Here is a 15,485-nt window from a genome sequence, read left to right on the forward strand (position 1 = left end):
TATTAGTAGAGAGACTTACACTCGTTATATACACTGTAATTGTGAGCTGTTGGAATATTGTGATCCGTACAACGACGTACGGATCACAACGAGATTGTCAATTGATATCTTGTTACTTTCAACTGAAAAAGAAACAATATATTCATGTCGCTCACCGCAGTCATAAAGCAAGCAATTTCCTCCTTTGCTCCAAAATACACTTGTGGCTTGATTTTTTTCGCCATTACTGTTTACCCCTGCTTGTGTAATTGTAGCAGGTTGTGCATCAGATGCACCAACTTAAAAACACACAAATGTGTGTGACAACTGTGGCGACTTAATTTCCCATTTGGCCAGTTTGTTCAGTTACTAGCCAGCCCGGTTGACTAGTTGAAAATATATTCTAAAAAAACGTGTTAAGTTGAAAATATAAACACAGCGTTAACCAAACCTCCATACAGTACGCGTAAACAACTCATAAATGTGCCGTTGAGTATTACCACTGCGCATGTAAATGATGCATCTCGTTGATTCTCGCGTACTCACGTCATATGACAACCAGATTTCAATACAGTGAAACCTCAGTTTATGAACCCCTTGGCTTACGAACTTTTCGGTTTACGAACGTTACATTTATGAAAATTTTACCTTGGTAGACGCACTATTTTCCAGGATACACACGGAGCTGCCACAATGACAGATGTGTCGTTCGCGAACGAGGCTGTTCTCCAAACAAGAAAATGGTGGCCGCTGTTTTTGTCCTCTATTCCCCACCTTCGGTTAAAGCCACGTGATTGGTCAAGAACGCAGCAGTGGAAGATGGGGTTACAGACAGAGGCACAAATGGACAGAATAACATATCGTCCAGTGTTTCATGATTCTTAGAGAGAGAGTGAGGCAGTTCTCCCAAAAACAAAATGGCGTCTTCGGGTAAAGCCACGTGATTGGTCAAGAAGCCAGCAGTGTGGGGGGGGGGGGGGGGTTAACAGAGATGACAGAGCTTGAAAAAAAAACAAAAGTGTGAGAGTATGAGAATAGTGAGAAATGTATAGAAAACAGTTACAATATCCCATCAATCAGGCTCCACAAATAACCCACACAAGTCATCTGTACACTTGATGCAAAAAGCTATCAACCCAGCTCAACATATCACAATTGATGAAGAACTACATACAATTATCACAGAGAAAGCACCTACAAGGGATCATTCCTCAAGATGGTGAAAGAAGCCTATGTTTCTCATCATGTGTTTAATGCTGAGGAAACCGGAAACTCCATTCCATCAAGCCATTATCGACCATCACAAAGGTAAAGAAAGTGACTTTATTGTACAGTACAGTTTATTTCTTTAATCATAATAATATAGCACATTTATTATACATAAAATAAGGTATATTTTGTGTAGTTTTAAGGCTTAGAAAATTAGAAATTCAAAAATTATGTTTTATGGGGACCTGGGAACGGATTATTCTCATTTAAATGGTTTCCTATGGGAAATTAATTTTTGGGATACACAATTTTCGCCTTACACACTCTGTCTGGGAACCAATTAAGTTCGTAAGCCAAGGTCCCACTGTACTTGAGACCATATTATCGTCCATACAAATACGTGTCTTTTTTGTGTACACCTTCAACTGTCAAAACAGATTTGTAATGTGGAATTTTCTGAAAGGTGGTAAGCCGCCACTTGTGACGGGGAAAAAGCGGCCAAGGTCGGAAGAGGAGAAAAGGGGTTCCTGACACGGAATATGATACAGAAAAACGGCAAAGCCTTTACAAGTCGGCATGGGAGCACTGGCTTTATTACGATGCAACTGCCCGACTCATGTTTTGTACCCCGTGTTCTGTGTTTTATATAAACCACGATTTGACGAAGAAATCCGTGTTTGTAGACGGCAGTGGCGATTTCAAGTACGAAAGAATCGTTGCACATAAGGGCAGTGAAAACACCATCAAGCAGTGGTTGCAGAGACTGCCCGTATAGCTGTTATTGGTAGTCACCCCGCTGAAAGAATTATCCAAACGCTTTAAGGACAACCGACGTCACTTTTTTGTTTCCTAACTGACATCAGAAAAACGTTGTATAGCATCTAAAATACCCAAAACACGCAGTATGATATTTTTAGTCAAATGCAAAACATCAATGAAAATGACTTAAAGTGTCTAAAAAGTACTTCAATTTGAAACCGGAAGTGGCCAATTTCAGAAGGTCCCGCCCCCACGTTCGTGGTGTCACGGCAAGATGTCTTGCCTTGCTCGAGAATCGAAACAATGGCTTCAGATTCGGAGAATATGCTTTCTTGTTACTCATCCAGTTATGAATATGATTCAAAGTTCTGAAGAAGAAAGCATACATGTTTGCAATCGATTAAAGAATTTATTCAGTGTCATTTTGAGGCATCAGGGGTGGGAAATGTCGCACCCCAAAAAGGCAGAAAATGGCGACAAAGGCATGTAAGGAATTAATCAGCCCGTTTCCACCGGCTGATTAATTCCTTACATGGAGCTTTGCCCTCTTCTGCCTCTTTTTGGTCCTACACGACGTTTTCAGACCAAAGTACAGCAAAATGCACTGACGTGATGGAAGGACTGCTACAATGTGTATTTTTTTCGGTCAGGGGCATTCCTTCAGTGACGTAGGGTCAGGACTCGTCACCAACTCAAAAACAAGCCTTCCGGAATATTCAGCGCGAGTCATAAAACATAAAATATAGCTATATGCGGTGGAATCTTTGTAAAATACGCTCATTAGAAGTCATTTGAAGCCATTTTACAAATTATAGACACAACTTGTCCGGAGACGTTGGTTGTCCTTTAACAAGTTAACATTTGACAGGCTTATGATCATGTTTAGAACATGTCATGGAAATGCGAAACATGCATGGCCATTTACGGATTTTGTGTGGCAGTGTGAGTTAGATGAAATTAAATGTCTGGACATCGGGAAAACCTATAGGAATGAGAAATCTGACAAAACATTTTCACACTATATTGCTGAATGTGAGCGATTGAAAAATGGAGAATCAGTACGCAATACTAAGTACAGAGATCCTTCGGCTTACGAACGCCTTGGCTAACAAACTTTTCGGCTTACAAACGTTAAATTATTTTTTTTTTTCGGGATACACACGGAGTGCCACAACGAGCCTGTTCTACTAACAAGGAAATGGCTGCCGACTTGTTATTGTCCTCTATTCCCCACCCCCAGTCTTTATTAAAGCTGCATGTGATTGGTCAAGAACGCAGCAGGGGGCGGGGGGGTGTTACAGAAACACAGAGCTGCAAATAAAAATAGATTAAAACCGCACGTGATTGGTAAAGAACGCAGCTGTGCGGGGGGCGGGGATTACAGAAACACAGAGCTGCAAATAAAACTACATTAAAGCCGCACATGATTGGTCAAGAACGCAGCAGTGAGGGGGTGTTACAGAAACACAGAGCTGCAAATAAAAATAGATAGGCAGACAACAGAGTGAGAAAATGGATAGAAAACACAGCGAAATTTGGACTCGTTTCAACTTTATTGATAGTTCAAAAGCAGAGTGTAGTCTGCAAGGTTAAAATATCCCACCAATCAGGCTCCACAAATAACCCGCACAAGCCATATGTACGCTTGATGCAAAAAGCTATCAACCCAGCTAAACAGAACACAATTGATGAGGAACTAGGTAAAGTTATTGCAGAGAACTGCATGGCAACTTCACTCGGATATCGTCAAGAGGCAACCTGGAAGTTCATCATCCATTGATGATTTCAAGGCTAGTCACGGATGGTTCGAGAACTTTAAGCGTCGTACAGGGATTGATACTGTCATTTGTCACGGTGAGGCAGCCAGTTCTGACGATAAAGCTGCCAAAGCTTACAAGGAATCATTCCTCAAGATGGCCACTCCATTCCATCAAGCCATCAACGACCATCACAAAGGTAAATAAAACGACTTTATTATACAGTAGTTTATTTCTTTAATTACAATGCCATAGCACATTTATTATACATAATACAGTAAAGTCTCGTTATATCGATATTCAAGGGAGTCCGAAAAAATATCGATATAACCGGGACTATCGATATATCCGATACCGATATAACGAGACTTTACTGTATATATTTTGTGTAGTTTTAAGGCTTAGAAAATCAGAAAGTAGAAAATTATGTTTTATGGCGAACTGGGAACGGATTATTCTCATTTTAATGGTTTCCTAAGAGAAATTAATGTTTGGGATACATACTTTACGACTTAGACACTCTCTCTGGGAACCAATTGAGTTCATAAGCCAAGGTATCAGTGTACATCAGTACCATGTGTGACGGTAGCACAGATTCTTCAGTAACAGAGGAAGAGATTGTCCATGTCAGGTGGGCTGTGGCAGGTGAAGTAATGTAAGATTCTCCGGCATAGAAGCAGTTGAGAGGGGTGATGCTGACCATGTCACATCAGCAATAGAAAAATCGATATGCACACTCACAGGCCTGCTCTGAATTATTCTCATTTTTTATTGAATGACAGTTTCAAAATTCTCTTGAAATACAATAAAATGCATATTAACTATGAACAATTGTAGTCTTCTGAGCCATTTTTTACACATTTTAGCTCATTGATTTTCTGATTGGCTAGTAACATTGCAAGGTAACTGGCTGGTAAATCAAAATGTTAATTTCTAGGCCTGTTCTGTGTCTTTCGTTGCCAACCGTTTTCACCTGTCATCAATTGCAATAGTGGGAGTCAGTTGCCAAAACCAACAACAGAGACAAACGGGTTGAAATGCAAAAATGGTTGCATTTATGGTATGTTTTCTCTTCCTCAAGTCAAGATGCTGATTATCACTCTACTGTATCCTCCATCACCCACCACCGCATACCGCTACACACATACATTCGGCATTTCAGGCAGTCCGGGTGCGCACTACGTGTGCATCCTGAATATTCACTATAAGGTTGGACTCAGGATGAGTTCATTCATCCACTGTGATGTGTTCAGTTTGAACCTTATCAGTAAGAATTCATCAACTGTAATACACAGCAAGCTACATGCGAGCAACAGTACCGGCTTGTAGTGACAAATTGTGACATTTTTACGTTTTGATGCTCAAAACCAGACACACCTGTTATTACAAGTGGTCACTTCAGTTAATCTAGTGCGGCACTGTGGTCGACTTCTTAGCATGTGCACCATGTAGTATGGAGGTTGTGGGTATAAATCTGGCTCTGGCCTGCCTGTGTGGAATTTTCTTATTTGCCTTGTGCCATTATGGGTTTTCTCCGGGGACTCCAGTTTCCTCCAACATTCCAAAATCATGCCATGTTAATGGAACGAGCTAAATTGTCCTACGGAGTGATTGTGAATGTGGATGGTTGTTATTGGTCTATGTGTGCCCTGCGATTGGCTGGGAAGCAGTTCAGCGTGTACCCCGCCTACGAAAGAATAGAATTTCCAGTAGCATATTCAAATACAGTAAAGTCTCGTTATATCGATATTCAAGGGAGTCCGAAAAAATATCGATATAACCGGGACTATCGATATATCCGACCCTGTTTGCATGTAATTTTCTCAGTGCGTGCATAGAAATAGTATCGATATAACCGGGACTATCGATATATCCGATATCGATATAACGAGACTTTACTGTACCAAAACATGTAATATCCGCTGCTCAGAGGGTGGAAGCCCCTCTGTGAAGCGGGTCAGATTAAATCCTTCCAGTTTGAAAGAATACATACAGTAAAGTCTCTTTCTACTAAGTCTACTTTGTTTGGTCTGAAAACTTCGTGTTGATCCGTATTGATGGCGAAATTAGAAGGAAAACACATAAATAACGCAATGGTGAATCGTTGTGTGTTGCACCAAGACAACTACAGTAAAGTCTCGTTATATCGATATCGGATATATCGATAGTCCCGGTTATATCGATACTATTTCTATGCACGCACGGAGAAAATTACATGCACACAGGGTCGGATATATCGATAGTCCCGGTTATATCGATATTTTTTCGGACTCCCTTGAATATCGATATAACGAGACTTTACTGTATTTAAGACTGGATGTATATACTTGGCCATGTTTTTATATTACATTATGTGTGAAAGCAAAAGAAAGCTCGCGTAAGAAGCTTGTCAGTGAATATTTGTTATAATTTGTGATATATTGAACATTTGTGGCTTCAACAAAATGTGGCTCTTTACTCATTCAATGCCATTCACACATTTATTCAGGAATTGAAATTGTAACGTTGAGCGCCACTTCTGAATTTGTTCGGGTTTTGTTTTTCTTGTTTGGGTGCCGATAAAGCACTGGCCATGGCATCTGGCAATGTTTTTTCCTTCCACAAGGGGGCAGCATTTTCCATTTTTCCATGTTAATGCATTGTTCCAGCTTCAGCTGTTGTTAAAGTGCTATATCAACCAATAGGTATGTATTGCATTGTATTTTGGAAAGCCACCCTCATTTCAAGCTCATATAACTCCAGACGCATATAATTTTGGAATTAACTATTTCTTTCTGATGAAGGAAGAGAGTCTACCCTTTCTTACGCTGCATTGCATGTTTATGAAATCCTAAAACTCAATATTCTGTGGGTCCTGGAATTTGAGTGACAATGCCAAAAACCCTGGCACTGGAGTGGACACATTTTTTACACGTCTGGCAGTGAATGAGTTAAGTAGACACTGACAGATATGCACTTTAAGACCCACGACACATTCGAAAATCATGTCCATGTGACACGTCGGGGGACGTGGCATCAGCCGCTGTTGCACCCAGCCTGTTTTATGATTAGAAACTAATGCCATTCACAGATGGCAAATGACCCGTTAAGATGTAGTTTATGTGAATATACTTACAGATTTATATTTATTTAGGAATTGACTTGGAACTAGTTTATACAGAACCAAAAGTAAAACAAATTAATGAATTAAAAAACAGTTAAGTAACGATAACACTGGTCTGCCTAAAAAAAAGAAATACAAATGTTTGGTATCATTCATTCATTTTGTCCCATTGCTCCAGTTTTTCTGTTGCATACTACAGTAAAGTCTCGTTATATCGATATTCTCGGGAGTCCGAAAAAATATCGATATAACCGGGACTATCGATATATCCGATCCTGCGCGCACGTAATTTTCTCCTTGCGTTCATGGAAATAGTATCGTAATAAGCGGAACTATCGATATAACCGATATCGATATAACGAGACTTTACCCTATGTGATTTTGTTTTTGTGGTGTTTTGCAAGACTAGATACCCAGCCACGCAGCGTTCAAGGTAACATTGCATGATTCTATCTTTTAGGTAACAAGACTACCATTGCAACATCCAAGGGATTAGTTGAACAGACTGAATATATTAGATGAGATTTCACCTCAATTTGCTGCACGGATAAGGGGAGCCCAGAGACAAAACCAATGACATGTTTGCACAGTGGAAACTGCCTTATAAAATGGTGTTGGATACTTGGTTTATTTTTTTTAATGCAGATCAGTGTAATCAAACAATTGTCTTGGGATGGGTAATGAGAGGTGGAACCAAATTTATTAAAAAAAACAGCAGTGTAGGCCCCTAACCATTTTATTAATGGTATTGGGAGAAATTATTCAAATTGATTTGATTGATGTATATCCATTAGTGTATATCTCTGGACTTTCTAAATAACATTATTATTATGTTCATTGAAGATGAATCTTCACAATCTGAGCTGAGCCATTATGCCTCATCGCTTCGCAATGCGCACCGGTGACTCCTTCCTATAATTTGGTGTGATCATATGAGGAGATGGTACAGAGTATTATTTTAAAACAACCATCATTCCATCGAACTCCATAGATTTAATCATGCCATTTTGACGTACGTACCCAGCCCCACAAATGTGACGATAGTATATGACAGAAATTCAAACATTAGTGACACAAACGCATTGAAAGGATTAACATTCTTATGAAGCATTCATTGAATTTAGTGCACGCATTGCAGAAACAAAGTGGCTTTATTATCATTGACATGAAAAATCGATAAGGCGCAACTATAAATTGCACTTTCTATATAGTCGAGATGTGATAAAACGTGATTTGCTCATAGCAAAAGCTGTGATTCAAATGTTCGTGAAGATGCGGAATAGTAATGAGGGAATGGGGGTTGGGAGGCAACACACACATACGGTGATGAAGTTAAAACAATAAAAATAAACATTTTATTACAGTTAAAAGTTTAGCCGTTTTTTTTTTATGTCAATGTGGTGTTAAAATAAATAAATGGGTGGGTGATAAGTCCAGAAGATGGAACTTATGTTAGTGATATACCAGGTAAGCAATGAGCTCTGTGCAGTAGAGCGATGCGGGAGTCGGACAGTTCAAGCTTTTCATTGGAAATGTTTTCAGTCCTTCAATGACTATATTCTAAACAGTGAATAGGGGGCAAAAGAGCTGGTTGATGTGATGATATATATGGTGAAACCAATATCCAGTCAGTTTTCTACTATTGTGTGTATCATCATTTGAGATCTGCAACATACTGCTTGATTTGATGGGAAAAAGGAACACTTGGCAGGCTGAAGAATATTTGTCTGTAAAATATTGTCACTGTAGATAAACATATATTGTAAAATTAAATCTCAGGGTCAATGACAATTAATAAATAATGTGAGTGAGTGTTAATAACTAGTACAATTATGACTACGTTGTGAAAGAACAAACTAACAACAAAAACACAATACACTATTATGAACTATATACAAACGACATAATATTAAACTTCACGAGCATACCCATTTTTATTTTGAGCTATATTTAAACATAAGTACAGAAAAACTGACAATCACTCATAACTGAAAAATGGAGACTGTGCCAAAAAGTTCACCAGGCTGCTTATGTCAATTGCAGTCAGGTATTCGGCAAAATAGAAGCGACATGTCAGATCACTAAAGGATGATATATCAAGAGTTCCAGCCGGGTCCAAGCAGCTGTTAAACATCGTTAAACATGTTGCCCTATTTTATTGCAGTGACTGTATTGTAGAACAAGACAATTAATTGCAACCTGAATTGCAATTTTCAATGTTGGTTTCTCTCAGTCTTTAAACGTTATACTGTAATTGAAGTAAAAACAATTGATGTGCAGGACGGAGCGGTGCCTTTACAAGTTCCCGACATGAATGTGCCATGTTGGCTTCCAAGCGCAGTGCGTATCTACAGTAATTATATCGTCAAATAATGACACCCCAGTTGAAGTTTACTGTAGAAGTCAACACCCGAGACACAAAGACATGCACATACAGTAAAGTCTCGTTATATCGATATTCTCGGGAGTCTGAAAAAATATCGATATAACCGGACTATCGATATATCCGATCCTGCGGCATGTAAATTTTCTCCTTGCGTTCATAGAAATAGTATCGTAATAAGCAGTACTATCGATATAACCGATATCGATATAACGAGACTTTACTGTATTGTCAATTGAAAATCAAAACACGGTCGTTTTTTTTTTTAATTGCGAGCATTAATGTTAATGCCAATAGAGCAGGGCAGACAACCGCCTTTTTGTTGCGGCCCACAATTTAGTTAGCATTTCATTTAGAGGGCCAGGACGACTGAAACTATATGAAGAAATCAAGAATAAAGTTTTATTCAACCATTGTTTCATTACCTGCAACAAGGCTTTTGGTAACAAGAAAATGTTGACAATATGTTGCTGATATATTACAGATGAAAATGTGAAATTGTCGTTCACATTTTAGCAAGTATAATGAAAGGTGTCGGCTTTGATTTGAGCACTGTAATGTACTGAAAATGTTCATAGAAAATCATACTCCAATAAATGTAATTATTGCAAGAAACATTTCAGCTCCGTAATGTGTGTATTTTCAAAGACAAAGAGTTATACGAGTCTGGAGTAATATGAGGTGCAGGTGGGGGCGGCTGCACAAATGGCAAATGCTGCCCCCCATGGAAGGGAAAAAACATTGCCAGATGTCTGACCGGCACTTTATCGGCATCCCCGCAAGAAAAACCAAAACCCGAACAAATTCGGGAATGGCGCTCCACGTCAAGTTTTCAATTCCCGCATACATTCGGGAATGCCGGTGAATGAGTTTATAATAACATAGCCCATTACTCTTGCGACAACATGCAGTTAGCAATCAAGCTGTTCGTAAAAATTAATAATAATAATATTAAGTGTTATTGACCCACACGAGAGACTAATAAAGGCAAATCCAATCCAATCCAATCCAATCTGTACCATGCGGCAAAAAGAGGAAAGCGCCGCAAGATGGTGTATCAATCCATCCATCCATTTTCCAGAACGCTTTATCCTCATTAGGGCCCCATAGGATGCTGGAGCCAATCCCAGCAGTCTTCAGGCATTAGGCGGGGGACACCCAGAATGCATTGGTTGCCAGCCAATTGCAGGGCACACAGAGACAAACAAGCAGTCACTCTCACACTCACACTTAGGGACAATTTAGAGTGTTCAATCAGTCTGCCACGCATGTTTTTCGAATGTGGGAGGAAACCGGAGGACCCAGAGAAAACACATGCTGGAAGAGCATGCAAACTCCACACATGGAAGCCGGACCGGGTCTTGAACTCACGACTTTTGCACTATGAAGTTGGCACGCTAACCACTCGACTCCCGGGCCGCCCCGAGGTGTTGTTGCTAACTACATTCAAATGTGGCACAGAAAATTTTAACTATTTAGCTCCAATCGCTAAAATGATTTCATGACCCATCATCGACCCTAATTTACTCAGAAACTATCCCAACAAACAGAAGTATTGCTTATTGTTGTTTGTATATAGACACACAAAGATGTGTGTCTAGGTACAGTATATAATTCCAGAAATACACAAGCCGAGGTAAACGAACAGAGTGAAACTTTATAACTGTGGTGAGTTTCAATGACGTATAACGTGCCTTACTGACAGCACCAAGTAAGAAGCGGAAATTAACAACTAATCGAGTCAAGGTGTTGTCCACACGTCGAGGCTTAGATCAGTATAATAATGGATCACAATTACCATCTACAGAATATTTTAGAAATGTAATCAGTACACAAAGGTAAACATGTCATTTCAAAATGTTTCTGAAATCGGCTGTTTCACTTTAATGTGAATACAGATTGCATGTAATTGTAGTCATTGATCACAACTTAGCTCGGGGGTCGGCAACCCGCGGCTCCAGAGCCGCATGTGGCTCTTTAGCGCCACCCTAGTAGTTCCCTTGAGCTTTTTCAAAATTGTTTGAAAATGGAAAAAGATTGGGAAGGATTGCCTGAATGTTTGCTCTGTAGTGAGAAGTTGTCAAATAACAAGGGCAATGTGGAAAGAAATTTTCATGCTAAATTTACAGCCGAGTACCCAGTTGGGAGTAAGAGAAAAAGTGTGATTGCATTACTTCTGGAGAAGTCCGCTGGCTGTCCAGGGGTGAGGTTTTGCGCCGCTTTGTCGTTTGTTTCGAGCATGTGAAAACATTCCTGAAAAGCAAAGACCTAAACTACCCGCAACTTGAAGATACAGAGTGGCTCAAAAAACTCCACTTTATGGTGGATATGATAAGCCACCGAAACAAGCTGATCTATACTTTACCTTTTCAAAAAACTGATGTTTTATTTTTAGAAATGCAGGCGATGTTTTATTGTACTCTGTTGCCCACATAAGGGGCACGTTCTGTACGTTCCATTTTGATGTTGATTTTTTGAATCGTCAAAATAAAACCGACATCAAAAATGTGATACCTTTATTGCATTTCTTGAATTTTATCAAAGCAAACATAATTCATTAATATTGTAATGAAGTTAAATTAGAGGCGGCATCACGCAACACAGTAGTGGTGTTGTGCGCCATTCTCTACAGGATGCACTGCAGGAAAAATAAACATTTAATCATGAAGGCTCATTATGTGTTGTAGTTAACTTAATCATTTTGATAGTAGGCTAATATAGCCACTATCGATACATATAGCATGTGTTGTCTTCATTATTAGGCTTATATAAGGCGTTTAATTTTTTTGCAGCTCCAGACACATTTGTTTTTTTGGTCCAATATTCTCTCCACATTTTGGTTTGCCACCCCTGACGTAGCCCAATGCTAACACAACACCTTCAAGTTATATCTACCAGCTGAAAAACATTCTAGTGTTAAGGGTTTTGTTACATGCATTGTAAATTCTATTTTCACTGGTGAAACATAAACACTTGACATTGTGGCTAAGTACACTCAATTGAATTTTAGAATGTTCAGCAACATTGGCCAAGAGGTTTCATTTCATAATGCAAACCCTGCATTCTAATTCATCACAGGGCAAAGGAAGGGAACTGTCTAAAAACGAGTACCTCTGAAAGCCAATCGGGCCACATAACATTTGGTGTTTGATTAATAAATAAATCCACCTTGAGCAAAGCTAACAGTTTCTCTCTCACTATTGACAATTCGACCGTTTCTCCCTCCCATCAGGTCAAAAGCTTCGGTGTCATCCTTGACAGCACACTATCTTTGCACTCCCACATAAATAACCCGATCTGCGTACTTCCACCTATGCAATATCAATCGTCTTCGCCGTCTGTCACTCCTCACACCACTGGTATCCTCGTTTATAGTCTTGTCACCTCCCAGATTGACTATTGCAATTCACTTCTCTTTGGTGTCCCTCAGAAACTTCTCCACAAACTCATCCACTCACTCAACTCATCCAGAATTCTTCAGCCCGGATCATCATCAGAACCTCATCCTTTCACTACATCATCCCCGTCCCCCATGAGCTCCACTGGCTCCCGGTCAAATATAGAATCAACTTTAAAATTATTCTTTATACATTTAAAGCTATCCATAACCTTGCTCCCCCATACAAATCTGACCTTCTTCAAATTTCTATTTCCTCTCGTTCCCCCAGATCCTCTTCCTCCCTCCACCCCTGTGTGCCCCCCGTGCCCCGTCTCAGCACGATGGGTGACAGAGCCTTCAGCAGCTCTGCCCCCAAACTCTGGAACGCACTTCCTCCCAACATTTGTAACATCGATTTTCTTCCCACCTTCAAGTCCCATATCAAAACCCATTTATTTAAAATTGCATTTTCTGTGTAGCTCTCTCTCTTTTTTCTATTTATAATTGTATTTTATTTATTATAGTACATATGCTTGTCTGTGACTGTAAAGTGTCCCCGAGAGCTTTGAAAGGCGCTTAAAATGTAATGTAATGTATTATTATTATTATTATTATTATTATACATAGGTCATGAAAAAATATTTAAGTCAATATTTCAGTCGGCCCAAAGGGCATAAGGCTCAAGCAAAGACTGGAAGATGATACCTAAATGCTCTCGTTCTAGTTCTAAGTTAATTACTAAAATGACATTTTGTTCAGTTTTTGCATTTTAGATTCCATCCACTGCCCAAAAGAAGCACCACCTGAGGTTTTCATTTATGCAGGAGAGGGCATTGTTTCACCTGCCACGGCGCGGTGACAATGAACCAAGCAAATACAAATTCTGAAGAAAAATAAATCAAACAAGGTATTTTTAACACATCCGTGCTGCACCAATGTATTCTAGAGACATAGCAACGCGGTGGTCTATCAGATGCCGTAAAAGGAAGAGAGAGAGAGAGAGAGAGAGAGAGAGAGAGAGAGAGAGAGAGAGAGAGAGAGAGAGAGAGAGAGAGAGAGAGAGAGAGAGAGAGAGAGAGAGAAAGGAAAAATAACAGAAGTCCATCAGAGCACTAAATATCCTATGTAATCAACTCTTCTCACATGCAGCGAGTCTGCTCACACCTCCCATTTCATATTGGTGTTGCCCTGCAAACAAGCATTTACTCCAGAGTAAAATTTTAGACCCTCCTGAGCAGATTTACATTTGCACTGGTTTAAGCTGTTTTCAGGGGGCTACACCAATGTAACTTTTTGTACGTGTGAACATCCCTTGAGTCAACTAGATGAATTAAATTATTCAATCCAATCAAATCTCAGTCTAAGATCAACACATGATCCTTCCCAAATAAATAAATAAATAAATAAATAAATAAATAGATACGGTGTGTGCCATCTTGTAGATATTCTGACAGAAGCAGGCACAAAATTCTACATTTGACAGCCACTATTTTCCCAGTTTGTGCACAATGCATTCCCAACAGTGTTTTCAGTCAATAATAGTCTTTTACATCGGAGGAATGCATCAGCACACAAGCCACGCATATAAAGTCTCCCAAGCACCGCTATTGAGCACTAGCTCACAAATCAAGAGGTATACAGAACCAACTGAGGCATCTTCCTCGTGAAACAACCCATACTCCTACCTAAGTTGGTTAGGGATTCTCTTATCTCTTTGTAACTCTCTCCACCCCATCCTCCAGTGCTTTTGGGGGAGCTGGGAGAGCTGCTGAGGGAAGGGGAAACGAGTGTTATTCATCATGTATGTAACACCACAGGCACAGTAGTTCGTTAAGAACAAACAGGGCAGAAAACATATCATGGGAATGTTAATGTAATAAAAAAGCTGGTGGTGTCTTGTATGTTTTCATGGAATAACTGGCTTCCACCTCAACTGCCTCAGTGAAGAAATACATGAAGAATTGCATCGAAATAAGACTAATCGGAAAACTAACAGTCAAAAAAATCAACTACCATGGCCTGGTCAACCTTGAGAAATTGTTTAATTTTTTTCTTTAAATGTCTTCTTCAATAGTAGAATATATAACTTTTAAATGCCCAGATTTTTTTTCCCGACTTTTTGTTTTTACCACCCAGACCATTGCTGCGGACCGGAAATCTGTCAGCAGACTTCCAAGGGGCAATTAAAAATAAAAATAAAAATAACATACAATTACCAAAGTTTGGGATTGCTGCAAACAGAACGCTACGGGTAATGTAGATCTTAAATCACTGTTATCACCCCCACCCCATAACACTTTAAATCACAAACTAAGAACTGTCACATTGCACAATACAGATTCACATGCAGCACTACTGCTATTAGAATCTCTCAAGTTTCTTGCACTGATAAAACTCACACGAAAACCAATGAAATTAGCTCCACGTTACAATTCCCTGATTCGGAAATTTAAAGACAGATAATCAATAATTGCTATGAGATTTTAACTATGGTACATACAAGAGAATATTTTAAAATCTCCTGAACTATCCTCTTTAATGCAGTGGTAATATATTCCTCATCAGTAATTGAAAACCAAGCAAACAAAACAAACATTTTTGTTTGGTTCCATCTATTCCTATCTGTATCAGCAATGACTCGGACACAATAAGAAACAAATCACTTCCATCAACTGGGACCAGTAATCCACCGTTTTGTAATGCCCTCCTGATTTAAATCTGAGCACAGTTGTAACTGGCGGGTATCTTGTCATTGGTTGCCACGACAACAAAAATATAATTTATTTAGACTTGTTGTTCTGTAAAAGTGTTTAATGTTTCTATGCGAAACTTTATGTGTGTGTTTTTCTAAAAATCGTCTTCGATACTTAATTTATAATGTTTTTCATTGTCACTTCCGCTTCCGTGTCAGGTGTT

The 15,485-nt window shown here is 39.3% G+C and overlaps 1 protein-coding gene across 7 annotated transcripts in view; it reads right to left on the reverse strand.

Annotated features, from left to right (window-relative positions):
• scaf8 (SR-related CTD-associated factor 8) overlaps positions 1 to 15,485 on the reverse strand; it is an 83,500-nt gene that overhangs the window by 64,030 nt on the left and 3,985 nt on the right. Inside the window, exon 3 of one of the 7 annotated variants that reach the window (XM_089004222.1) lies at positions 14,255 to 14,337. The exons of 5 other annotated variants lie outside the window; for them this stretch is intronic. The gene's annotated coding sequence lies outside the window, so the exon portion shown is untranslated. The remainder of the gene's footprint in view (positions 1 to 14,254; positions 14,338 to 15,485) is intronic. One more of the 7 variants, XM_089004223.1, reaches the window with a different exon arrangement.

Source organism: Hippocampus bargibanti, linkage group LG09 (genome assembly GCF_051943395.1).
Source record: "Hippocampus bargibanti isolate YZ-2025 linkage group LG09, ASM5194339v1, whole genome shotgun sequence".
Classification (NCBI taxonomy): Eukaryota; Metazoa; Chordata; class Actinopteri; order Syngnathiformes; family Syngnathidae; genus Hippocampus; species Hippocampus bargibanti.